Genomic DNA, 27,696 nt, shown 5'->3' with positions numbered 1-27,696 from the left:
TAAGAAGTCCTTAAACAATTTTATACTGCACTTTAAGGAGTCTAAGAATGTAATAATCATTCAAAAAATTTGTGCTTTCTAATATTACTTGGATATATTGCAGCACATTAAATAGTTTTTATATAAGAGTAGGAAGGGATTTATGCATAAATTAAATGGCATCAAATAAGGAAATACATGTTCAGCAATTCCAAGCTTATAAATACCATTTTTAGGTGTATACAGAAACAACTGAGAATTGTTTTCTAATCATCCTGGTAAAGAAAGACAATGTGGTATGTCTCTTAACTTTTGTTTTTGTTCTTTCTCTCTCTTTTTTTGGTAAGGATCATTTAACCACACAAGCAGGTTTTCATTAAATTGAATTTGTGTGGCACTTAAATACTAAGTGAGTTACAATAATAGTAAAGTAATTGATGGATCTGTCTTTAAAAATTGCATTAAACTTTTTAAGGAGAGATATACAGAAAATTTAGAGAACTCTAAATGCCTACAAAAATCAAATACTAGGAAAAACAGAATGAAACTTTAAAACATCTTCATGGTATTTTGTGTTAATAAAAATGTAAATTCATATATATAAGATTGGCTTAGTCTTTCTTGGCAACAGCTTTAGTTAATAAAACTTCAAAAAGATCAGTGATGTACAGTTTCTGAAAATCCAAAATATGAATGACTTTAAATGGAACCATATGAAGTGAATGACAGTAAAATAATCATAGATAAAATTACCAAACTCAAATGAAATAAATTCAAAATGAAAACGATGAAGGGCAATTAAGTACCTATTTTGACAATTCGAAGTGGTCAAGTTTTTAAAAGTATGACACAGGAACCTTAACCTATCTATCTATGAGTGATAAATGAGGCATTTTGTGTCATTACATTCCCATAAATCACTTTCTTTAACTGCTGACGGCTTTTATCAGATCTAACCTTTTCAAGCTTCTATTAGAGTGCTAACATTTTCAACTTTGACACATGTGCAGTTTACAAATTCTGCAGCTGATTAACTCTGGACAGAAGCTCACTGGCATCATTGTCTTCAAGTTGGGGAAAGCCTTAGGGTCTCAAAAACTCAGACACTCATAGTACAATACAAAAATCTCAATTAATGTAAGGGGTTGGACTCTGGAGTGGCTAAGTGATTATTTTCTGTTGGGAAACAAATATGAACAAGGCTTTATTTTTCATGAAACAGGTGATCTAGGAAATACTAAAAAAAAAAAAAAAAAAAAAAGAAAAGAAAGACAATCCCAGGTGTCAAGGGTTAACTTCTCATCTCACATATATATTTTTTGCCTTAAGATAATTTCTTTGGTAATCATGAAATGTTTTTCCAAAAAATGACTGCTAAACTTCAGTTTTGTTACACAGAAAATACAAGGTTAATACATTTGTGGGGTGAGGACTGACTCCAAATAAAATTTAAGTGAGGTTCTTCTATTGATGAGAAGATTTTAGTGCATTTTATTCAGAGATGCTAAATCAAAATAATATAGGTTTACTTTCCTGAGAATCCCCATGAGTCTAAGTTAAAACCTGTTTTGGTTAATTTAGCTAATTAACCAATTCCACTGAAAAAGAGAAAATAAAAACTTTCATTCTGTTTACTTTTAAAAAAGTTGTGTTCAAATCATAAAGGCAAAGCAGGTAAAAGGTAGTGTGACTTCTGACGAAGTTACTAATTGTTAAAATAAAAGAATCTACATAGGATACTTTTGGTACATAAAATTAGAATGAACCATTTATTACCAACAAGAAAGATTCTAAACCTTTGCTATAAAACTTAAAAATGTTTGCCTACTAATAGTGTAGAAATAAAGGCAAAAATATGTACGAAAATCTTCTGCTACAATGCATACAAGTGGGAGATCAAGACTTCACAATATTTAAAATTTTAATGGCCCTAATTTCTTAGTGGAAGTGTCAAATACAAACCATCAAGTTGCACTTGACAGCGTTAAGGGTTTTGACGATTAATGTGAAATGATGCAGGTAGGTATGTGTAGGCCAGTGTATTTATATAAACAGCACACACATAAATAGACTTGAGTAGATGCTTATGAGGTTTGTGGGGACAAGGATATCAAAGAAACTTATTTAGAAAATATAATTGACACAGACCTTGAAATGGAGCTGGGGTCTAAAGAAATACTGTCTTGTACAATAACAGCCAGACAGAACAAATCTTGATGCTGGCTGTTTGACCACCAGAAGCCTGCTACTTCAAACAGCATTAGTTTTGATAAGAACTACCAGCCATCAAGCTTAAATAATAAGACCTGAAAAGACAGACTAATAGCACTAAAGTAAAAATGTTCAGAGAAGCTCCTGTAGCAGATTGCCTCTTGATGATAAATGACAAATCTTAGAAAAATAGTGGGGGAAGGACAACTTTCTCTAGTATCCCAACCCACACAGTCTTGTAATGTCACCATCTAAGGTCCACCCATGACAAATTAAAAACTTCTTTATTTCACTAATAATGTCACTCATCACAGGAGCTGGGCAGTTACACTTTGACAATTCAGATGTAAATCCTGGGTTGCCTATGAGTATTCATGACAAAGGCAGATTTATCATTTAAAACAAAAGGACATGACTTTTTGGTGTTCCTATCAAAGACTAGTGATGGATGAGGCCATGTTAATCAAAAGACAGGCTAGAAAGAACCCAGATGTTTATTACTTTGATTAAGAAATGACTGCGTCCTTCCCTAAAACCTCCCCAATATGGTCATTTCAAATAGTTGTAAATGTGTCATCTTATATAGAAACCTAAGAGCTTAAAATTCTCAGATATAGCTCTTCAATAAAATCAGTATCTGTTTTCTTACAGCCACAAATTCTAGAAGCAAAAATCCCCCAAACCAAACCAAGGTCAAACTGCCAAAGAGTAACAGTTCCTCAGAAGAACCCCAGAGGGATTTGCACAATTGGTACTAGCCTTCTCAATGATTATTCTCAAGCCAGAAAATGAAGTCTAGAATCTTAAACTTATGAATAGTACAACTGTGAGATGCAATCAACTTTTGAAACTGTACAGAATGCAAGATTTAAGACATTTTACCATATTTGTTTCTGACCATTCTTTTTCACTCCAAGTGCTTTCCAAATTGAAAAGCATTTAAAAATAATTGCCCATATTTTAAGGTTTATTTAGAACCTTAGCCACAATTAGTTCTGATGATTTTAGCATCTGTCACCATTTTGGATGAGGAGACCAAAAATAGGTATGGCATTAAAAAAACAAAACAAACAAAATCTCCAAAGGTTTTTAGAGCTGGAGCTACTGACAGCACTTCCTCCCATCCCACTGATGAAGAGCTATCATAGGGCTGCCTAATAGAAATCCAATTTACAAGGCCCTGCTCATTTGAGTGCCTTTCAAGATGCACAAGATTGGTAACCATTCAGACCTGCTAACAGATGCCTCCTCTGCCAGGGCAGAGGTATTTTAATACTGGTTACAGGGAAGTTATCACTGCAAGGTCACTTTGAGAAAGTATGGATGATGGAAGCTGATCTGTTTCTTGAATTTCTTCAATCTTATCAAAGTATGCTTGTTGCTGACAAGCTTTTAATGGAGTGGTATATAAGAAACCAAAGCATTGCCCACCCCTCCATATAGAGGCGTATGAGAGGAAAGAACTACTTGTATATGATAAAGATACCTAGAGAGCTTAGTTTTCACCCTTTGGTGGCATCATCTTCCTTTGAAAACGATGGGTACACCAAAATCACATGGTCACTCTCAGCACTTGGTATCCACACCACCTATGTTTGTCATGTGGAAAATTTGTTATTAAATGTGTCGTTGGTGTGACATCAGTTCATGCACCCATTTTACCATAATGAGTCCTACCTATACATTGATCAGAGTCTACTTTCACCAGCTATAGTAGCTATTAATGTTCTACTTAGAATAGCTATGTCCTCTTTTCTAAGAATGTACTTGCTTCTCACAGAGGAAGTTAAGAGTTGAATATTTCAGTGGGCTTAATATGCCATATATTACAAGGTATTTATAAAATAACAAAGATCTTTCACCTTTTGGCCCTTTTGTGAAAAATTTACTGGATGCCTAATATATTTAATATTCAGTAGCACGTGAGAATAATTTTTATGCAACTCTGATAGTTAGAAAGATAGATAACTCAATTATTAGATCATCTATCAAAATATTCAGATGTATAAGAGGCTACTAAAAAGATTGATGACTGAGAAAGTCCACTGATTCTCTAGCCATCATATTCATGCATTTGGCCAGACAACATTTTTCGCTGCCTTCACAAGCAAGCTTCATTACCCATCACTCCACTGAAAAGAGTTTATTATGAGGCTGCCATCTTGGCAAGACTATTATTTAGATGATAAATGCTGAGGGGGAAAAAGTATGTCTACTTTTTTTTTTTTTTGAGAAAAAAGATGAGCTTTTCTGACAGATAAAACAAACAGCATCTACATTTCTAATTAACTTAAATTTGGCAGATACAAATATAGGTCAGTTAAAGCTATGATGTTATCTTCTGTCTGAATTTTACCCTTAATTTGTAAAATGTAAATTAACTAATTAGAAGAAAAACAGCATGATTAGTGACAAAATGCTTCAGCTGGGTCTTTGCTTCCTGACATTTATGATCAACTATAATGAATTATTGCTTTTTAAAATAATTGATAGAATATTTTTTTCCTCACTACAATGAAAGAATTTTACTAACATTTTATAAAAGAAGGCCAGGAGCCTGGCAAAACAATAGAACTTTGTGTGTACTTTCTGAGGAAAAGATGGATAGAGACTGCCATAATATTAGAAACAACTGGGTTAATTTATGCCTGTGTACCAAGGGGTGAATCTGGAGGAACAAAGTGTACAGACTTAATGTGTACATTAAGTCAACGTTATAAGTGACATTAAGTCACTACAAACCCAGTTTAAAAGACTGTTTCCTGTGTTAGAAAAATATGCCAAAAATATGCCTTAGATAGATTGGTGTCTACAACAGGCTAGGTAGTACTCAAAACTTAACCCTTTCCCTGTCATTTGAAATGGATTTGCTGTATACTCAAGCAATTAGTGAGAACGGTGGGTTGGGGCTTTACAATGTTACATGGAGAATAGTTAGGAAAGATAAAAGATTTGGCCACTTGAGTTTCAGCAGGAAAATCTGTCACTGTTAAGTAAAATTAATCCATGTAACAGTTAAGTGAAAAAGATGTCTTCCAACTATTGCTATGTAGATAAAGACTGTACAATGAGGAGTACATCCACAATGTCAGACATAAAATGTCAATTAAAAATCACATAAAATCCTGGCAAGGTAAGGTGTATGGGGATGGCCATGCTTCGGCACAGTGGAGTGTGTGACCAGGCCTTGGGCAAGCAGAGCAGGATGGCGGCCGTCAGTTCTCATAGCACACAGATGTGGAGGTTTGATCTGAAAGAGGAATACCACAGAAAATGGAGCAGAAGCCATGCAGTAATGCAGACTGAATCCAAACATGCTTTCTTGGAAGCGGGCATTGGCTTCCAGTGACATGACTACATTAGAAATGTTGGAGAGAAGAGAAAGGCCAATGATTCAAATGAGGGTGTATGATGTGCAGGGTGCTACTGAAAAGTTCACTGATGATGCAAAATGGGCAAGTAGTTCATACAATGAAGTACTTCAAATTTTCCATCCTAATTTCAGTTATGCCATGAAAATATTTATCTTGCATAAAAGTATCTTGATTTCATTTAGTACACAGTTATCACATTTGGAAACAAACTGACTGAAATACCTGAATACTCCTTTTTCTAGTATGATGACAAACATAGAACTTCCCATACTTTGCAAACTGCAATCTAAATGTTTAGAAATAATCACTGCATTTGTTTTATATTGACTATCTGTAGAGAATTTCTCTGAATAGCTGCTTCTGATGAAAAACAGTGTTTTTAAGAAAGCATTCACTTTTATATCTTATTCATTAGACGTTTGTATTCCCATCTTCATGTGACCATGATAGTGAATTAAGAAACAATATGGGGATTAGTCAAAGTTCCATGTCATAGTACATAAATCTAATGTAGAGCCTCATATTTATATGTAGCAAAAATCCTCTTGTCAGAACTCTGGCCTCTATCTAACTCTTCAACCTTTTAACACATGATAAACCTACCTTGCAATTACTTTAAAAGCTACCTAAAATATACCTTTGTTGATGTTGTAATTTAAAGATAATCCTCAACAATTTGAACTCCAATAAGTTTGTTTCCAGCACAAAAATGAGGAAAGGACTATAAATTACAGTATGGCATATAGACCTTATTTTTTTTTTAAGTTTTTCACTTTCCAGTTATTAACCATCTCCATTAGCATTTGTCATTTTGAAAAACTACTTTAATTTTTTTTAATTAAAAGCATTAATAGTTCCAAGTAAGGTTTTCAGTGTGGTGGTAACTGGGGGGAAAAAAAAGGCTAGAAAATTTTCAAAGGCAATCACTGAGATCCATTTAAGTTCTTTAATAATTCTGTATGAAGGCAGCACTTGATGTTGGAGAGTGTGTTTATCTGCAGAGAGGAGAAAGGTGAAGAGAAATGCAGTGCGTGTCAGGTGTCCTGACCAAACCCGGTACCCCAGCGGTGCAGGAAGGGCAGACCCTTTCAGCATTGTACTGCAGTGTCAAAATACGTCAACAAACCATCACACCACAGGAAGAAGAATGACCTTTCCGTTCTTTATATTTGGGCTGCCAATGGAGCTTTGGACATGGAGTATGCATGAATGGTTTTCCTAGCTGCTTGACAAATGCAACTCCCAAGGTTTCTTTCATGTGTGCTTGTTAAAAGCCCTAGGTTCTTACATTTTGGTACAACTTTCAAAACCTACATAACTCATGGCCGAAACTAATGTGAGGGCAGCTACCTCAAATAATCAGATCCAATGCATCTGGACTAAAATTATTTTATAAATATTCAAATGCAAGAGGCGTGTGTTGGAAGTAAGTTGATTTAGACATAATTTTACTTGCTGTTAGAATCATGACTACTGTTAATCAGTTTTACAGGCCAGATTACGAATGTAATTTTGTGATTTTTTTTTTTTTGGACAGCAGAGTTAGACAGTGAGAGAGACAGAGAGAAAGGTCTTCCTTCCTTTGGTTCACCCCCCAAATGGCCAATACTGCCGGCAGCGCTGCACCGATCCAAAACCAGGAGCCAGGTGCTTTCTCCTGGTCTCCCATGCGGGTGCAGGGCCCAAGCACTTGGGCCATCCTCCACTGCACTCCCGGGCCACAGCAGAGAGCTGGACTGGAAGAGGAGCAACCAGATGACTGTCTTCTTTATCTATAAAAAGGAAATTTCTCCACTTTCTCTGTGAAGTCATTTCAACTATTTTATTTCTCCCTTTTTTCCCCTAAAGATTTATTTATTTATTTGAGAGGCAGAGTTACAGGCAGAGAGAGGGAGAGACAGAGTTCTACTGACTGATTCACTCCCCAAATGGCCACCACGGCCAGAGCTGGGCTGATCTGAAGCCAGGACCAGGAGCATCTTCCGGGTCTCCCATTGTGGGTGCAGGGGCCCAAGCACTTGGGTCATCTTCCACTGCTTCCCCAGGCCATTACCAGGGAGCTAGATCAGAAATGGAGCAGCCAGGACTTGAACTGAAAGCCATATGGAATGCTGGCACCACAGGTGGAGACTCAACCTACTCTGCCACAGTGCTAAGCCACTTCAACTACTTTTTAAAAAAGATTTATTTTATTTATTTGAAAGAGTTACAGAGAGAAGTAGAGACAGAGATAGACAGAAGTCTTCCACCCGCTGGTTCACTTCCCAAGTGGCCATAACAACCAGAGCTGGGCCAGGCCAAAGCCAGGGCCAGGAGATTCTTCTGGGTCTCACACATGGACACAGGGGCCCAAGCACTTGGGTCATCCTCTGCTGCTTTCCCAGGCACATTAGTAGGGAGTTGGATTGGAAGTGGAGCAGCCGGGACTCAAACCGGCACCAATATGGGATGCCGGCACTACAGGCTGGGGCTTTAACTCACTGTGCCACAATGCCAGCCTCTCAACTATTTTCTATTGCAAATAACCTCTTCATTAATCTATCTCATACCCATCACTTGGACTCCTATCTCATAGCCAAGCTACCTTTGGACATTTGTAAACATCCTAATGGAAGTCATGCTAACCTATATTATTTTTTACTTCTGATTCTTTAATTGCATCATTAATTTTTCTAACACCAATATTAAAACCATAAAGGTATCTTTGTTCCATACCACTGAATACAACAACATTTTCACTGATGTTGTATTGAACATTGGTAATACATGCCAAATTCTACAAATTCTGTTTCTACAGTCTCAATGTTTCATTCAGTCTATACGGTGCCCTTCCATTTCCACTGCCACTGTATAATTTAGGTATTAAAGGGTTATGTCAATGTGGATTACTGTAACAGGAACAGCGATCCCATCCTCAACTTGTTGTTTGCCCACTGCTCTCAGAATATCTATTTTAAAGTAAGGTCCTGATCACACCACTCTTTTATTCAAATAACTCCCATTATTTTCAGCTCTATGACTTTGACCTGGGCACTTAACTGCTCTATGCTTGAACTTTGTCATATGAAAAGGAGCTAAAATATTAGGACCTACTTCACAGGACTGTTATGTGGCTCAGTGTGGTTAATAAAAGCAAGTTCAACATAGCTGGTGCTCAGTGTTAGCTACTTTTGTAATTTATGTGTATATATTGTTTCCTAAAACTTTTTCTCACTTATGTATGTTCTGAAATGCATAATATGCTAACTCAGCATAGAAGGGAAACATTGACTGGGCTTAATCATATATTTATGCCACTACTGATGGATCAGTTTTCTACAACTTGTTGCAATAATCATATACAGAGCAGAAAAAATTCATTTCACATTAAGACAATTAAAGACAACTGGCATAAGGTTTTACATAACTGACCTATTAGCCCATTCTCAATGGATTCATCTCTATCATCATCAATACAGAACGCTTTCAAATGATCACAGCTGAAGCAATCAAGGATGACTAACAGAGCTTCCCATTTATGAAAGTTGATGAGCTCTCTGAATCCTTAAAAAATTCTCTATGAAATAAAGGAATGTTGCTCTATTTTTAAATTTACGATCACTTGGAGTGAGTTAGCTGGCAAGTAAGACTAACTAAAAACTGGGAAATGGTGGTAGTTAGTAAAGTTGCCAGCAACAAATGGGAAGGAAATGGCACAAATGGATATATAAAGAGAGGAAGGAAGGGGTTAATGAGATAACCTGCTTTTAGAGTCTGTGTGAGAAAATAAGGGTAATAAAACACAGGAAACATCTCTACCTCAGATTCAGGTAGGAAAGGGATTAAAACAAGAGGTTGGAATTCATACAAAACTTAAGAGTAGATCCTAAGAATAGAAGGAAGGAATAAGAAAAGCACAAATGAATATGATTGGCTTGTGTTAATGGATAAAAGGAATTCAAAGAAGGGGATTTAACTTTTATAAGAATATGGCAATGGTAAACATCCTTTGATTCGAATTTCTAATTGATTCTGGAAGCCATATTCTTATATAAAGTAGACACCATACAGATTTCTGTTTTATGAGAAGCATATGAGACATGCAAATGTATTTATGACTCATTTTCCATATTCCACATGTGAGAAGGGAATGAGCAAGGGCAAACCAGGACAACATAACCTCATCACCTATAAGTTGGCCATCCCAAAGAGATTCTTGAATGACGTTAAACAGAAGATACTCAGAAGTAAGGAAAGTTATATTCTTTGTTGGGGGAGAGGGAGAGAGGAGGCAAAACTACTGTGAACAGACTCCCTCTCACCAAAAGATGGTTTGCTTTAAGTACAAGAGGGAGAAGAAGTCCTAAATGAATGCTATCAAAAAATAACCAAAGAGTGCTGTTTTCTAACAACCATACGACAGTTAATGTAATCCTTGGCTTTGATCACATCAAAGGCTCACCTTTTGTTGGGCAAAAAGTGATCGAAAAATTCCATTCCAACTCTCAGAAGCCTGAGAGTGAGCTATAATATATAGATCTGTGTGTTTGTGTGTGTGTGTGTGTGTGTGAGAGAGAGAGAGAGAGAGAGAGAATCTCAAAAGAAAAAAAAAAACTGAATGTTTTTACTGTACTCTCTCAAAGATTATTCTAACTTAATGTTTGAGAAGATGTGCTCTAAATGACGTTATCCATAAATGAAGCGGCATAAATCAGATTAAAGGTGAGTATTGAATAAGACAAACTGGTTAACAATCTGTTAAACTATGAGGTAAGAAAATTACAATTCAGGGCCGGCGCCGTGGCTCAACAGGCTAATCCTCCACCTTGTGGCGCCGGCACACCGGGTTCTAGTCCTGGTTGGGGCGCCGGATTCTGTCCCGGTTGCCCCTCTTCCAGGCCAGCTCTCTGCTATGGCCCAGGAAGGCAGTGGAGGATGGCCCAGGTCCTTGGGCCCTGCACCCGCATGGGAGACCAGGAGAAGCACCTGACTCCTGCTTCCGGATCAGCGTTGTGCGCCGGCAGCAGCACGCCGGTTGTGGCGGCCATTGGAGGGTGAACCAACGGCAAAGGAAGACCTTTCTCTCTGTCTCTCTCTCTCTCTCTGTCCATTCTGCCTGTCAAAAAGAAAAAAAAAAAATTACAATTCAGAGATTTCTCCTTGGAACCAAGATGAGGTAACAGAAATTGAATTTAAATTCCTCTGGAAAGAAACCTCTGGCTCTCAATAGATGACATAACAATTTTTTTTTTTTTTTTATTTTTGACAGGCAGAGTGGACAGTGAGAGAGAGACAGAGAGAAAGGTCTTCCTTTTGCCGTTGGTTCACCCTCCAATGGCCGCCGCGGTAGGCACGCTGCGGCCGGCGCACCGTGCCGATCCGATGGCAGGAGCCAGGTGCTTATCCTGGTCTCCCATGGGGTGCAAGGCCCAAGCACTTGGGCCATCCTCCACTGCACTCCCTGGCCACAGCAGAGAGCTGGCCTGGAAGAGGGGCAACCGGACAGGATCGGTGCCCCGGCTGGGACTAGAACCCGGTGTGCGACACAACAATTTTTAAACCTGGACATCAAGCAACAAAGGACCATGACCCCTAAGTGATGGGAAACCAAAGATGTGATGCCTTTGATGGATCTAGTAGATAGAGCTTCCAGGCTGTGATGCTCATAGGGTGAATTCAGGCAAAAGTCCAGTGATCTCCCGAAGTTGAGGAGATATAGCTAGGAAAACGGGAAAGCCAAGGCAGCTAGAATTCCAGAAGAAGAAACCTGAATGGGCAGAGATTTCCAGAAGATTTCAGTGGGTCTCCTCCCAGTATAATGCAGTTTATTTATCCATGGATGGATATAAAGATATACAGTAGTCCACACTCATCCACGAAGAATATGTTCCAAACCCCTCAATGGATGCTTGAAATTGCAGATAGTACTACACCCATATATTCTATGTTTTTCCCTATATTCCCCACAGCATTGCTATACAGTGTCACAGTTAATCTATCCTTCCATGTTTTATGGCCTGGATGAGCAAAAAAGTGATTGAAAAATCCCATTCTGACTCTCAGAAGCCAGAGAGTGAAGTAGAATATATAGCTGTGTGTGTGTGTGTATATATAGCTGTGTGTGTGTGTGTGAGAAAGACCTCAAAAGAAAAAAAATGAATGTTTATACTGTACTCTCTCAGAGATTATTCTAACTTGATGCTTGAGAAAGTGTGCTCTAAATGACATTATCCATAAATGAGTTCCACTACTCTTGCATTTTGCGGCCATTAGTAACTAAAAATAAGGGTTATTAAACAGAAGCACTGCAATACCCAGATGGTTGATTTGATAATCGAAAATAGATAAAACTTATAAATTGTTTATTTCTGGAATTTTCCATGTAATAATTTTGCATCTTGTTTGGCCATGGGTAACTGAAACCATGGAAAGAAAAACATGGATAAGAAGAAGTTTCTGTAGAAGACTTGAACAATATTATTTAAACAAAGAGACATTTACAGGATATTCCACCAAACAAAAGGAAGATAAACTTTCTTTACAAGCACACAGGAAATATTTACAGTGATAAGTCTGGGCCACAGAAAAATCTCAAAAAACTAAAAACAGTTAAATTTGTTCTCTACCTACAATAGAATTAAATAAAAAATTAGTGACAGGAAGATACACGAAAATTTTCCAAATATTCAGAAACCAAATGGTATACTTCATAATACTCTATAGGTCAAAGAAGAAAATAAAAGAAAAAGTAGAAAGTATTTGGAAGCAAATGAAAACACAACATGTAAAAATGTGTGGGATGCAGTCACAGCAGTATTTCAAGGTAAATTAATAGCATTAAAATGCTTACTTTGGATAAAAAGAATGGCTTAAAATCAATAACTTCATCCATCTACCCCAGAAAATTAGAAAAAGAAGAGCAACTGAAACAAAAACTGAGGGAAAGAAAGGAAAAAATGAAAACAGGAAACCAATGATAGAACTTTTCTTTTTTTTAATCAATAGAAAAAGAATCAATGAAATGAAAAACTGGTTCATTTAGAAGACCAATAAAATTGATAAATCTCTAGGCAGATACATCTGAAAGAGAAATTACAAGGATCAACAACATTAATTAGAAAAGTGAGGCCGGTGCCGCGGCTCAATAGGCTAATCCTCCACCTGCGGCGCCTGCACACCGGGTTCTAGTCCCAGTCGGGGCGCCGGATTCTGTTCTGGTTGCCCCTCTTCCAGTCCAGCTCTCTGCTGTGGCCCAGGAGTGCAGTGGAGGATGGCCCAAGTGCTTGGGCCCTGCACCCGCATGGGAGACCAAGAGAAGCACCTGGCTCCTGGCTTCAGATCAGCGTGGTGTGCCGGCTGCAGCATGCCAGCCGCTGCGGCAATTGGGGGGTGAACCAACGGCAAAGGAAGACCTTTCTCTCTGTCTCTCTCTCTCAAGGTCCACTCTGCCTGTCCAAAAAAAAAAAAAAAGTGGCACCATGATAGATTCCATACATATTAAAAAGTAAGGCAGTTTTCAAAAAAAATTATTATAAGATGTTCATCAATTTAGAAGAAAAGAATAGTTCTGAGAGACAAAATATCAAAGATCATTAAAGAGAAAAATAGCCTGAATCCCTCCATTTATTAAAAAAGTTATTTAAAAAAATTTATTTTATTTATTTGGAAGGCAGAACTACAGAGAGGGAGAGACACACTGAGACAGAGACATCTTTCATTAACTGGTTCCTTCCCCAAATGGCCACCAATGGCCAGGGCTGGATCAGAAAGAAGCCAGGAGTTTCTTCCATGTCTCCCACATGAGTGGGAGAGGCCCAAACACTTGGACCATCTTTGGGTGCTTTCCCAGGTGCATTAGTAGGTAGTTGGAGAGGAAGCCGGGCAGCCAGGACTTGGATTGGTGTTCATGTGGGGTACCAGAGTCACAGGTGGCAGCTTTTTAGACTATGCCACAATGCTGGCCTCAAGAAACTGATTGAGTAGTTCAAAACCTTCCCACAAATATCAAAGGCCCAGATAGTTTGTCTAGGGAAATTCTGCTTAGGATCTAAGGACGAAGTAACAACTATTCTGTAAGAACTGGCAAAAACCCTATACCATGAGGCCAGTATTAGTCTATTACCAAAACAATAAAGACTTTAGAAGGAAAACTAAGCCCCAGACCTCTACTGCTCATGAATGTAGATGCAAAAATTCTTAAAAAATTTAGCAAATCATATAGAACAAAATATATAAACATATTGCTTTGTGGTCAGAGTTTATCCCAGAAATGCAAGGTTATTGAAACATTAAAAAAAAGTCACTGTTATTTATGATAGTGACTACTTTAAAAAAAACCCACATGATCATGTTAATAGATGCAGAATAGACACCTGACAAAATCCAATATTCAATTAGGGTTAAAAACTCTCAGCAAACCTGATAAGACACACCTACAAAATGCTATATTTAACACTATTCCTTTTTTTCCTTTGGAAGATTTACTAATTTATTCATTATTTGAAAGTCGGAGTTACAAAGAGAGAGGGAGAGACTGTCCATCTGCTGAGAGATCATCCATCTGCTGGTTCACTCCGCAAATGGCTGTTACTGTTGAGGTGGGGCCAGGCTGAAACCAGGAGCCAGGAACTCCATCCAGGTCTCTAAGGTGGGTGACAGGGGTACAAGTACTTGGGCCATCTTTTGCTGCTTTCCTAGACACGTTAGCAGGGAGCTGTATTGGAAGTGGAGCAGCTAGGACTTGAATCAACATCTATATGGGATGCTGGCACCAAAGGCTGCAACTCAATGCCGCCCCCTCAAAGCGATTCCCAACAGTCAAAGATACAATGCTTTCCCTCCATGATCTAGAAAAAGACAATGCTGTACACTTTCATCATTATTCACTCTTTTTAAAAAAAAATATTGGTTTATTTGAAAGGCAGGGAGACAGGGAGAGAGCGATGGATGAATGAGAGAGAGAGAGAGAGAGAGAGAGAGAGAGAGAGAGATCCTCCATTCACCAGTTCACTCCCCCAAATAAGTGCAACAGCAGAGCTAGGCCAGGCTAGAGCCAAGAGCCAGGAACTCCATTCTTGTCTCCCACATGGGTGATGGGGCCCAAGCACTTGGGCCATCATCTGCTGCTTTCCCAGGTGCATTAGCAGGAAGCCAGATTGGAAGAGGAGCAGCCAGGACTCAATGTGATACTCTCTGATAAGGGGTGTTGGCAACTCAAGTGGTAGCTGAACACAGTGTTGCCACATCAATGGTCCCCATTATTCACTTTTGAATGTGAAATTCTAGGCAGTACAGAAAAGCAATAAGTAAATAAACAAATAAATAAACACATATAAACTGAAAAAGCAGTAAAATTGTTTTATTCACAAATCACATGGCTATCTATGTAGAAAATCCTATTGCATTTCCCAAAAAAGCATTAAAAAGTGAGTTTTACAATTTTTCAGGATATAAAACTAATATATAAAATAAACTATTTTTTAAACTGTATTCTTCTATGGTAGCAGGGAACTTGAAACTGAAATGAAAGCAATCATTTCCAATAGGAACAAGAAATATAACACACTTTGATACTAGTCTGACAAAAAAAATATGAGATTTGTACACTGAAAACTATGGGGCCAGTGTTGTGGAGTAGTGGGTTAAGCCACAGGCTGCTACAAAGGCATCCCATATGGATGCTGGTTCAAGTTGTGGCTGTACCACTTCTGATCCAGTTCCCTGATAGTGTGCCTGGGAGAGCAGAAGAAGATGGTCCAAGTACTTGGGCTTCTATACCTACATGGAAGACCTTGACAGAATTCCTGGCTCCTGACTTCAGCCCCACCTGGCACTGGTCATTACAGCCATTTGAGGTAAAAACCAGCAGATGGAAGACTCCCCCACCCTGTGTGTGTGTGTCTACACGTGTGTGCGTGTGTGTGTCTCCTTCTCTCTATAACTTTCCCTTTAAAATAAATAAATAAATCCTTAAAAAAAAACCTAGAAGAGATTTCTGTTTTAAAAAAAACTCTAATTAACTGAAAATGTATAGTAGGCCTAACTTACAAAATTTAAATCATTTATAATAAAACACAGAGGAAAATATTTTTGTTTAGACCTTTAAAAATTGCTGAGTTATATCCTCAATAGCATGGTCTGTAAAAAAAAAAAAAATTATAAATTAGATGGCAAAAAAAGTAAAAAGGTTCTGATTTTTTGAAAGACAGTTAAGCATATTAAAAGGCAAGCCACAGACTGTGAGGAAATACTTGCAAATCAATAAGAATACAACTCAATTAAAATGAACCAAAGGTTTGAAAAGACACTTCTCCAAAATGAAAAACAAGTAGAAAATAAGTGCAGGAAAAGTTTCCTTATATGATTTGTTACAAGAGAAATGTAAATTAAAGTCATGCTGAGAAATATTACATACCTGTTAGGAAGTCTAAAGTTAAAAAGTCTAATTATACCAAGTATTGGAGAAGATGGGACGCAGCTGTAACTACCATAAACTGCTGCTGGTGATACAAAATGCTACAACCACTTTGGAAAACACTTTAAACATTTTCTAAACAGATAAAAATATATGTTCCAACCATTTAATTCTTGGGTGTTTACACAAAAGTAATGAAACCATAGAGAGACTTATGTATGACTATTCACGGAAGCTTTGTTTGTGACAGAAGTAGAAACACTCAAGTACCCATCAACAGGTGAATGGATAGCTGGAATGGCTATGCAGTTGCATATTTCTCCACTGTTTACATATTCAACAGTGTGGATAAATTTCAAAATAATTATGCTGAGTAAAAAAAAAAAAAAGCCAGACCATTAAAAAATTACAAACTTCATTATTCCATTTATATAAACTATGAAAAAATACACACTCATCAACATTAACTCAGAGTAGATCAGGTTGCCTGCATGCAGGGTGAATTGAAGGTTAGGAGGCAGGATTGTTAAGGGGCACAAAGAAATATGGGGAGTGGTAGGTATGCTCACTCTTTCATGGTGATAGCTTTATGGGCTTATATAAAAGCCAAATTTATCAAATTATACTCTGCAAATATACACAGCTTGTTGAATGTCAATTATACTGCAATAAAGCTATTTATAAAAACATTCTTACATATTAAAACAGACTTCCTCTAGCAACAAACTGCAAATCAGAATAAAATGTGAACCTGATTTAAAATAAAAAGGTATTTACTTAACTACTGTTCCACAGTCCATTTTCTGAATTCAGATCAGTCTTGAGACAATTTGAACAGATTTCGTGTTAATATTATATACTAAAAAAACTTCATGGTTCTGTGGATTTCAAATCCAACAGTTTAGAGGTTTTCATATTCTGCTGTCTGGATATGCATGCGAGGCTCTTATGTAGATCCTAGAGATATGCAGTTTGCATACAGAATAAGGGCTTCTGAGAAAGCAACAAATAACATTTAGCCCATTTTCTTAACCATATGAAAGTGAGTACCTAAATCTCACATGGTGAAGAGGTCTCTAGTTTTAGCTTAATAAACCCATTACTTGATGAAGCAGCTTTCTTTCAACACAAGTATCACCATGACTGACATGAAGCTGCATGATGGAGTAGTAAGGGCACAAGTGTGGAGTTCACAGGGACACTTGAGTTCAGGTGCTAAGTCTGCAATTTCCTTCTGCAGTCCTCACTGTCAATTACTCAAAGGCAGAGAGGCTGAGTTCCCATTTAATTTATTTGAAAGGCAGAGAGGGAGTGAAGGAGGGGAAGAGACAGAAAGAAACAGAGAAATTTTATATTTTATCTTACATTTGCTGGTTCACCCCCCCCCCCCCCCTCCAATTACCTGCAACATTCAGGTTTGGGCCAGGTACAAGTCAGGAGGAAGCCAGGGACACAAGCACTTGAGACATTACATGCTGCCTCCTTGGGTTTGTATTAGCAGGAAGCTGCAATGGGAAGTGGTGCTGGAACTCAGATCTAGGCACTCTAATATGGGATGTAGGTGTCCAAAGTAGTGCCTGAAACATGTCAAATGTCTATCTAGATACTGAGTCCCTACTAACACTGTGACTGTAGACATCTTCTGACCTGAATTAGTATTCTTTTTTTTTTTTTTTTAAAGATTTATTTATTTATTTGAAAGGCAGAGTTACAGAGAGTCAGAGGCAGAGAGAGAGAGAGAGGTCTTCCATCCTCTGGCTCACTTCCCAGATGGCCCCAATCGGTGGAGCTGCGCTGATCAGAAGCCAGGAGCCAGGAGCCAGGAGCCTTTCCCAGGTCCCCAACATGGGCACAGGGGCCCAAGGACTTGGGCCATCTCCCATTGCTTTCCCAGGCCACAGCAAAGAGCTGGATTGGAAGTGGAGCAACCGGGACTCAAACCGGTGCCCACATGGGATGCCGACACTGCAGGTGGTGGCCCTACCCACCATGCCAGAGTGCCAACCCCATGAATCAACATTCTTTTAGAAGCAACTATTTTTCTCATCTGGACTATGGAATGCTAGGGTTTACAGGCAAATCAAAGTTAAGAAGTTACCTTCATTGCTTGATACAGATTAGCATCACTGCATAAAATTCTAAAAATAAAATAAAAACACTCAAAGTCCAGGCCCCACTGCATCCCAGTTTAAGCAGCTTTTCAGGGTGGTACAGTTCACATAAATATTTCATTTTATTTTTAAAGATTTATTTATTTATTTGAAAGTGTTACAGAGAGGGAGAGGCAGAGGCAGAGAGAAATCTTGCATCAGCTGTTTCTCTCTCCAGATGGCTATACAGCCAGGGTTGGGCTAGGCTGAAGCCAAGAGCTGGGAGCTTTATAAGCCCAAGGACTTAAGCTATCTTGTACTATTCTCCCAGGTGCATTAGCAAGGAACTGGATCTGAAGTGGAACAGCCGGGAGTTGAACCTGTGCCCACGTGGGATGCCGGTGCTGCAGGTGGCACCTTAACCCGCTACACCACAGTGCTGGCCCCCTCATCAATATTTTGAAAACATTTCCTGTGTGATTCTAATATACAATGAAGCTTGAGAATCACTGCCATAGACTCCAAGACATTTTAGAATCAATTTTAAGCTGATCTCCATCATTCTATAATTAGTTTCAGAAACGGATTTTGTATTCTTGGGTTCTTGACTATAATTGTGCTCTAGACTTCAATTCCAACCGACACACTCCCTGTTATTCTCCCCTCATCCTCCCTGGAAGATTATGATAGTTCACTTCCATGATTAAGATGGCCAATTGGCCGGCACCACGGCTCAATAGGCTAACCCTCCACCTTGTGGCGCCGGCACACCGGGTTCTAGTCCCGGCCGGGGCACCGGATTCTGTCCCGGTTGCCCCTCTTCCAGTCCAGCTCTCTGCTGTGGCCCGGGAGTGCAGTGGAGGATGGCCCAAGTGCTTGGGCCCTGCACCCACATGGGAGACTAGGAGAAGCACCTGGCTCCCGGCTTCGGACCAGCATGGTGCGCCGGCCGCAGCAGCCATTGGAGGGTAAACAAACGGTAAAGGAAGACCTTTCTTTCTCTCTCTCTCTCACTGTCCACTCTGCCTGTCAAAAAAAAAAAAAAAAAAAAAGGCAATCAATCCGCTGCTTTTTTTTTAAAAGATTTATTTATTTGAATTTAGAATTACAGAGAGATGGGGAGACGGAGAGAACTTCCAGCTGCTGGTAGCCCCAGGTGGCCACAATGGCCAGGGTTGAGCCAGGCTGAAGCCAGGAGCTTCATATGGGTCTCCCATGTGGGCGGCAGGGGCCCAAACACTTAGCATATGTTCCACTGCTTTTCCTAGGCCACTAGCAGAGAGCTGGAAGGGAAGTGGAACAGCCAGCACATTTACTGTTGCCCATTATGGGATGCTGGTGTCATAGGCGGTGACTTTACCACTACACCACAATGCCAGCCTCAGTTGGTTTTGGTTTTAGGTAATTTCCAAATCATACTTGGACATGACCCAGATTACCATCATAGTGGATCACAGTAACTCATCCCCTCAACACTTCTATGGTGTTCTGGATTCGTAAACATGGTCAATATGCTCCCCCTCATAAAAATTCTGCATATACTTAAGACAGTACTCAGACATTTTTCCTGCCTGAAAATGCATAAATCATTGACATTTCCTCATAGGTCTGTTTTCTTTCTCTCTAATTCTTTGATGTAACTCATTCCAGTTTCTCAACAACCATCCCTTTATTGCAAATATCACCATAAAGACTCAAACGGCATTTCTGTTCTTTGTTTCATTGTGTAACGAAAGTCATCCCTGACAACAATGAATGATAGCAGAAAATATGAATTCCTTGCTGTAGGAACTCTTGTTATTCATATTCCAGATGCAGAAAAAAATGGTATCCAACCATTATGAGAAATCATTCTTACAGAAGTAATAAATACACAGGAAATAACTTTCTCATCTTTATCAAATATTTTGAGGTTACTCTGGATAAGGAAAGAGTCAAGTATTTGGAACAATAGGGCATCAATGTCTCACAACCAACTCCATTATCAGAAATGGAAAAGCAAATGATTACATTTTACCTTGGTAGAAGTCCTCTCCAGTGCATTTGCTAATTATTAGTCAATCTGTCTCTTGTTTCTGCTGATGACTACTTGTTAGTATATATGGCATTTGTGCTTTCCGAGGCTGCTCTAATTGAAGGTTTGTACGAGCTTCTACTGCTGAGGCACATACTCCAACTTAAGACAGATGTGATCAGCCTTGTTTTTAACAAGACTGAAATAACTGGAAATCTGTGATTTGGCTAATTGCAGGCTTCCTGAAAGTATCTTAATACAGAAAAAACTTTGGCCATCCTCTGAAAACTACCTTTCTCCACTCTAACTGCTTGGCAGTCCTGTTTTAAATGCCTCTCCTCTCCAGTTGTTATCACAGACCAGAGAAAGCAATCACCAGACCATTGAGTAAATAACTGATCTTTTAAAAATACTTAGAGGTAAGAACTAAAGTCAAATCAATTCTTGTGGCAGAAGGGATTAGCTTAGCATTGCTTCTAGGAGGGGAGACTCTCTGGAGCCAAAGGTTCAAAAACCTGACAGATGGAACTAAGCTCTTAATCTTTCCAGTGGAACATAAATGTGATCAAGACTATATTTCCTCTTGTGCTCCTCTTCATATCCTAACACCAGTACAAAAAAAAAAGCTTTGGAAGATATTCAGATTTGCTTCTTTTGCTTCAGAGCTGGTCAAGAAGGGTCTAGGCTCTGGACCCAAGATTTAGAGGACTCTCTCTGGACCCCTGTGGCTGTATCCTAACATATGGGAGTGAGGAGCCTTCAGGGCCAAGCAAATGTCCCCATCAGATACCTGACCTCAGTCCCTTTCTACTCCACATTCCAAGCATCAGGGAACTCAACTTCCTTAACAGAGAGTTCTAAGACCAGTCTCAGGGCTTACATATGCCCCCCAATATCCCCAGGTTCATCTACCTAATAAATGGGCAGACCACCAAAGTGTGCACCTCTGGCCTGAGAGCAGTGGTTTGTGGGAACACAGCTTGGATATGCAGGCTGGAGTGTTCTTGACACGTTCTGAGGGTAGGACGGAGCTGAGGATGGGAAGAGAAGGGAGGTGGGTTGTGCAGTGGGGCCACCTATTCTTGCACTGCCACATGCATCCTGGAACTCCTAGGAGTCTGAGAATTCTAAATGCAAATCTAAACTTCTAGCTCTTCATGCAGGATAGAATATATTTTATTTAATGTCTCTTAACTTGAAATATAACTTTAAATATTTAGACACATGGTATATAGGTCTCCATCTGTACTCTTGCCCCAGGCCCAGTTTCACGCATCCTCTAAAGAAACTAGAGATTATCCTCTGCACAGGATTTCCAAGGCATTCCATGTCAAATTTCAAGCCAGAGAACTGGCTGAAGTTTTGAGAATGCAAATAATCAACATAAAACTATAAATATTTATCTAAAAAACTTTATAAAATACATTTGCCATTTGGTTATCAGTTATTTTCTATTTTAAAATTCCTTATGCAAGTATACTTATGCTACATTTTATAAAATATAAAAAAGCTTATGTATCTGAAAAGTCTAAAATTTTAGAAAAATGAGGTATTTTTACCACTGGTCTTAGAATGGCATTCTCAAAGGAAAAATTGGGGCCTATTGTGGTTAAACGGAACAATTTTTTTCAGAATCTTTTTATTTATTTATTTGACAGAGTTAGACAATGAGAGAGAAACAGAGAGAAAGGTCTTCCTTCTGTTGGTTTAACCCCCAAATGGCCAATACGGCTGGAGCTACGCCAATCCCAAGCCAGGGGCCAAGTGCTTCCCCTGGGTCTCCCCAGTCTCCCATGTGGGTGCAGGGCCCAAGCACTTGGGCCATCCTCCACTGCCTTCCCAGGCCACAGCAGAGAGCTGGACCAGAAGAGGAGCAACCGGGACTAGAACCTGGCACCCATATGGGATGCCACCGCTGCAGGCGGTGGATTAATCCAGTCAGCCACGGCGCCAGCCCCTCTTTTGCTTTTTAACATTGTATTTATTTGAGATGGAAGAAGGGAAGGAGGGAGAGTGAGTGAGTGAGTGAGTGAGAGAGTGAAAGAAACTCCCATTTACTGGTTCACTCTCCAAACGCCCATAATAGCCAAGGCTGGAGGGCTACAGCTGGGAGCCAGTACACTCAGGTGGCAGGAATCCAATTACCTGCGCCACCACTGCTGCCTCCTAGGATCTGCACTTGCAGGAAGCTAGAGTCAGGAGCCAGAGCCAGAAACTGAACACAGATACTCTAATATGGGATGTGAGCATCCTAACTCCGAGGTTAGACACCTGCTTCCATAATCCTTAATGGCTGAGTAGAAACTGTCAGGCATCAGTAAATTCATTCATTCATTAAGTATCTAATGAGTACTTGCTGTGTGCCAGGCATTCTGTGGGCTTCTGGACATTAAAAAATGGATAGAACAGATAAAATGCAAGTAAATATTAACTGGAAGAAGGTGAAGTAAATATTAACTTGAAGAAGCCATTTTTGATGAATGCTGTGAAATTAGCAGACCATAGGAGGGACATCAAACCCCAATATTTGAATGCAGAAGGATTTCCCAAAAAGATGTTAGTCAAGCTAACTGCTGAAGTTAGCTGACTATTTATCTGCCAAAGGTGATCAAAAAACTTTAACCGGAGCACTTCTAAATTTCATCAGTCGGTGATACACAGAAAAAATAGAGAGGAAGTAATGTTTATTGACTGCCGGTGAAAGTGCATTAATCACTGACCTTCATAACAACAGGGCAAGGAGGGTACTAAATAAACCCATTTTATTGAGGAGAAAACAAAGGCTCCGGGGGTTATGCAAGTTGCTGCTTGTCATGAATCCAGGAAGTGGCATAACCTGGATTCAAACGTGTAGCGCTTTTATTACTTCAAGGATCACTAAATTGGAAAATCACATTCATGCAAACTGCTTCAATCTTTCCAGCCGGGAAGCTGAGATCGTCATGAGGAGCAGAGAAGCGTATCTGCGAAGTGCTCTGGGGATGGAACAGATGCTACTGACGACGATGTGCCTGAATGTGCCCAGAACGGCAGATGGGGGCGCTGCACTTGCAGTGTTGGTTTCCGTGTTCTTCATAGGCAGTTGCTGGGCTCTGTTCACGTGCTTTATAGCATGTGGTTCTTTATTTGTCAAGTAAGGTCACCAATATTTTCATGCACTTACTCACTTTATCTCCAAGCACCAAAACTAAGTTCCAAGTGAGAGGCACTCATTCCCTTTAACTCTACAGGAACACAGACTTTGGAGCTGTGAGGAGTAACTTAGTTAAGGCTTACACCTGGGATGGGATCTGCTTATTATGGGAAAGGCAGCTTATGTTCTAATATCTCTGCTTTAGGGGAGGGTGACTGAATGGCAAAAGTTAAAATTTTCCATGGGCGATTAGGCCAGGGAAACTTTTTGAAGATTTAACAACAAGGCAATGAAGGGCCACTGAATATAGCAGTTAGGAACAGCAATATAAAAGGGAAAGCTCTTTAAACATTTTTAAAAGTGTATTTATGTTTACAAGTGTTTTACTTGAGAGACAGAGAGAGAGCGAGCAAGCTAGTTATGAGAGATGGATAGACAGAATAGACCGATAGATGGATGTATCTCCCATTAGCTGCTCTCAGGTATTCCCTGACTACCTGGAATGCCTAGGGCCGAATCCGGCGGAGCCTGAGCCAGATGCTGGGAGTGCAGTCCAGGTCTCCCATGTGGGTGGTGGGAACCCAATCACTGGAGCCATCACCACCGCCTTCCAGGGTCTGCAAAGCAGGAAGCTGGGGGCAGGAACCAAAGCCAGGTATGTAACACAGGCACTCCAATACGAGAGGTGGTTACCCTATCCACGAGGCTAACTGCTAACTTCTGGAAAAGCTCTTTTAAAAAGCTTGTATTCAAACAAGCAAATTCATGTTTATATAAATGCTTCCAGCAAGATGTTCTTTATTCAGTCACATAGATGTAAGGATTATGAAGACAATGAAAGCCCACTGAGGTAAGAATGGGGACTGAGGGGCTTACGTTGCAGATGGCATGGTTAGGGGAGGTTTCCCTAAGGAGGAGAACTTTGAGCAGAGGTCTCAACATTGTGAGGAGACAGCTATGTGGACATTCAACTGAACAGAATTCCAGGCAGGAGGCTTGGCCAATGTCAGGGGGAGAGAGAAGTAGAAGAAAGCGAAGGGAGGGGAGAGTTCAAGGAGATCAAGAAAGCCAATGCGGCTGAAGTATGAGAGAGCGAGAGCGAGAGCAAGTGAGAGAGAGCGCGCACCAGCCTTAACTGAGGGGAGGGAGGTAAACAGGGAACGAATGACCTGAGGCTGGAAGGGAGGCAGGTCATGAAGAGGACCTGGAACGTCAGTCAAGAGTGAATTTTATTTTAAATGTGTTGGAAAACCCCCTGTGGCATTCTGAGCAGGGCAGCAACCCAAACTGATTTAATATTGTCCAAGTGTTGCTCTGCCGGGCTGTGAAACACTGACCGAAGGGCTGTGAGATCAGTGAGGGGCTAGAGCAATTGTGAGAGATGCCAAGAGTGCTGAGGTGATGGCAGTGGAGGTGCTAACAATGACACGCTTGGAGATGTGGTGAGGACAGAACTGTAAGAACTCACTCATGTATCTGTGATGTTACTGAGGATTCTGATAAGAGTGTCCAGGCAGATTGTGCCATGATCAATCCAACTGAGAGGAAAAAAGGGAGTAGCTAGATTGGGAAGGCTGTCAGAGACACAAGAGGAGATACTGACTGGACAAACACACTTGTGCTCAGGGGAAATACTAAGGCTAGAGGCAACAATTATTAGCAGCGTGGAGATGGTATGTAAAGCTCCAGGTCCTATGGGATCCCTGAGGTGACCTCAGGGACTGAGTGTGGATAAAAGAGGGCAGAGGGCTGGTCCCTGACTTCCAGGGCTCTCCAGCCTACAGGCTGGGAAGAGGAAGAGGAGCCAGCAGAGGATACTGAGGAGACATGAGCTGGCATGATGGCTTAAGCCCAAAAGAAAATGCTATCATGGAAGCCAGGAACAGACAATGTTGTAATAAAGAGGAAGGGAGGGATCCACCATTTCAAAGCTGCTGAAAGGTTTAGTATCACTATTAATATGCTATAAAAGAAAACTCACAGAGAAACTTTAATCTAAAAATTAGAGGCTCTGTAGGAAAATGAGTTTATATAAAAGCATTATTCTACAAATAGTAATCAAACAGCCTTATAAAAACAATCTTTTATTCCCCCCCCTCTTATTTGACAGGCAGAGAGAGAGAGAGAGAGAGAGAGAGAGAGATGGAGAAAGATCTTCCATCCACTAGTTAACTCTCCAAATGCCTGCAAAAGCAAGGGTTAGGTCAAGCTAAAGACAGGACCCAGGATCTCCATCTGGGTCTCCCATATCAGGCAGGGACTCGAGCAATTGAGCCATCATCTGCTGCCTCCCAGGGGCACATTAGCAGGAAGCTAGATTGGAAGCTGGAGTAGCCAGGACACAATCCAGGCACTCAGATATGGAATACAAGGGTCCCACGTGGCACCTTAACCACTATGCAATATGACAGTTCCGAAAATCCAGATTTAAAACCGAAAATAGTGTGACAATTAAATAATAGCTTTTAGGTCAACTAGAAGCTTATCAGACAAATGAAGCAATTAGCCAATCAGCAGCTACTTTGACAGGCTTCCAACAGATAGGAGAGAATCTCTTCCAATTCTGATGAACTTTAGCCATTGCTATGTGAGTGGTGTTGGAATAAAAGTGTAGAATTCTATACTTTCACAAGTGGTTTTTCTGTCAAAATGTCCCATTACTGGTAAGCTTGCATCAGTATCATAGTGAGAATTTTATAAGTAAGTGACTCTATGTTTTATTTTGAACATGGGCACTACTGGTTTGTCTTGACATCTCAATAGACATTTGCTAACATCAGTGAACTTCTGTGTAGGGTATTTCCTCCTTGAATGATCTGAACCACTTAAAACATGCCCTAAATGAATTGTGCCAACTTAGCTGGTATATATTCAAATAACACATTCAGGGAATGTAAATCAATAGTAGTCTAAGAGAAAAAAAAAATCATTAGAATGGAAAATCAGAATGCAACAAAATAATATAAAAATCCAGCCCAAAGGAAAACTGTATTAAATTATCTATCACTCAAACCCCCTCCAGTGACATCAGTAACCCATATGTCTACCAATTCAGGTGACTAGAATATTAATCAGCCTCTAAATGGTGAGTGCTAGGCACATAGTGGGCATTCAATCAATAGTTGAGCTGTTTTGCAATGAAGATATGCTTTTGGAATTTTCAAGAAAGCACTACTACTTGGGATTCAATTTGTAATTGTTCTTTAGAAAATATCTGACCACCAACACAAGGGGAAAAATAGTCTCAATGCATACTGACAGAGTTGATTGGTTTTTTAAATCCGTTAGTAACCTGAACTTACGCAATGTGATTTTCTTGTCATTGCTTTCTTCATACTATCAAAAATGATGCTTTCTTTACTATTTCAAACTCATCATAAAATTGCTAAAAATCTAAAATTCAATTTGCCACATTACTGCTAATTTGAATAATGGCTGAATAAAACACAGGAAACGCTGAAGCAGCATTGATTTCTAAAACATTTTGCGCTTTCCTCCTCCATCCCTGTAAAGTAAAGCTCGGATGCCACGCGCAATTACACAAGAAAATCAAGAAAGCCATTACGTTCAGCATTTTGTCATGATCATTGTTACCATGGCAAAAAGTAGGCTTAGCTTAGCACACAGCTGCTATGGGCGAGGTCCACTGGCCTTTTGCAGAGCTGAGTAACGATATAATGTCAAAATCGTAGCCTGTCACTCCCCAACCACTGCCCCTACCAAGACAAGGCTGTTGTCCACCGACACTGCTGCCTGAATCCTTACAATCTGAACCAGTGTCATCTTATCGCTGTCTTCTCACTGCTGGTCAGTGACTGCAGCACAGTAATTGGGAAGGTTACCACTCGACTCTTCTCTTGTTCTGAGGGGAAAAACCGTGGTGTGAAAACTCAGGACTGCAATCATAGAGAAAGCCACAGTTTCAACACTTGCATTGTACATGACAATAGCACTGTGCTGGACCTAGGACAGGTTTGGGAGTGAGAGAGAGACACAGGACCATGATAACCCATTGGATGGTAAAGTATTTTCTCTCTTTGAGTGTCGGCTTAGTCATCTGTAAAGTGTGGATAAAAGTGACTTCCTTGTGAGGATTAACTGAGATAATCCATAGGCCCTGGCATGTGGTTAGATAGTCAGTCAACAAAATAGCAGCTCCCATACCCATCCCTGTCTTAATCCCTGAGATCTCCATATCTTCAGGAATGTTGACAGAAGTTGGTAGGGAAAGTGTTTTCCCCTGGTGGAAGCAGATCAATTTCACGTTTGATATGTTCCTCAGAAAGCTGAGGGTAAGTTATTTTTTATGGTCTGACATTAAGCATAAATTTCGCATCAAAAGAATAAAAATCCAATGTTAATTCATAATATATATCACATCTTACTATCCATATTTTAAATGATATTGATATTATTGTAAAATTGAGATGCAGCATATACTAATCTTGACCTCATACAGAGATTCAGTTTTAAAAAATGCAGCAATATTATGAAAGGCGAGA

General features: G+C 39.7%; 1 protein-coding gene across 1 annotated transcript in view; it reads right to left on the bottom strand.

Moving 5' to 3' along the window:
• Positions 1-27,696, bottom strand: part of CDIN1 (CDAN1 interacting nuclease 1) — a 245,048-nt gene that overhangs the window by 85,528 nt on the left and 131,824 nt on the right. The window lies entirely within an intron of this gene.

This window comes from Lepus europaeus, chromosome 11 (assembly GCF_033115175.1).
Source record: "Lepus europaeus isolate LE1 chromosome 11, mLepTim1.pri, whole genome shotgun sequence".
In the NCBI taxonomy this organism is placed as follows: domain Eukaryota; kingdom Metazoa; phylum Chordata; class Mammalia; order Lagomorpha; family Leporidae; genus Lepus; species Lepus europaeus.
Note: the sequence above shows the minus strand (reverse complement) of the source record. Positions and strands in the feature narration are given on the sequence as shown.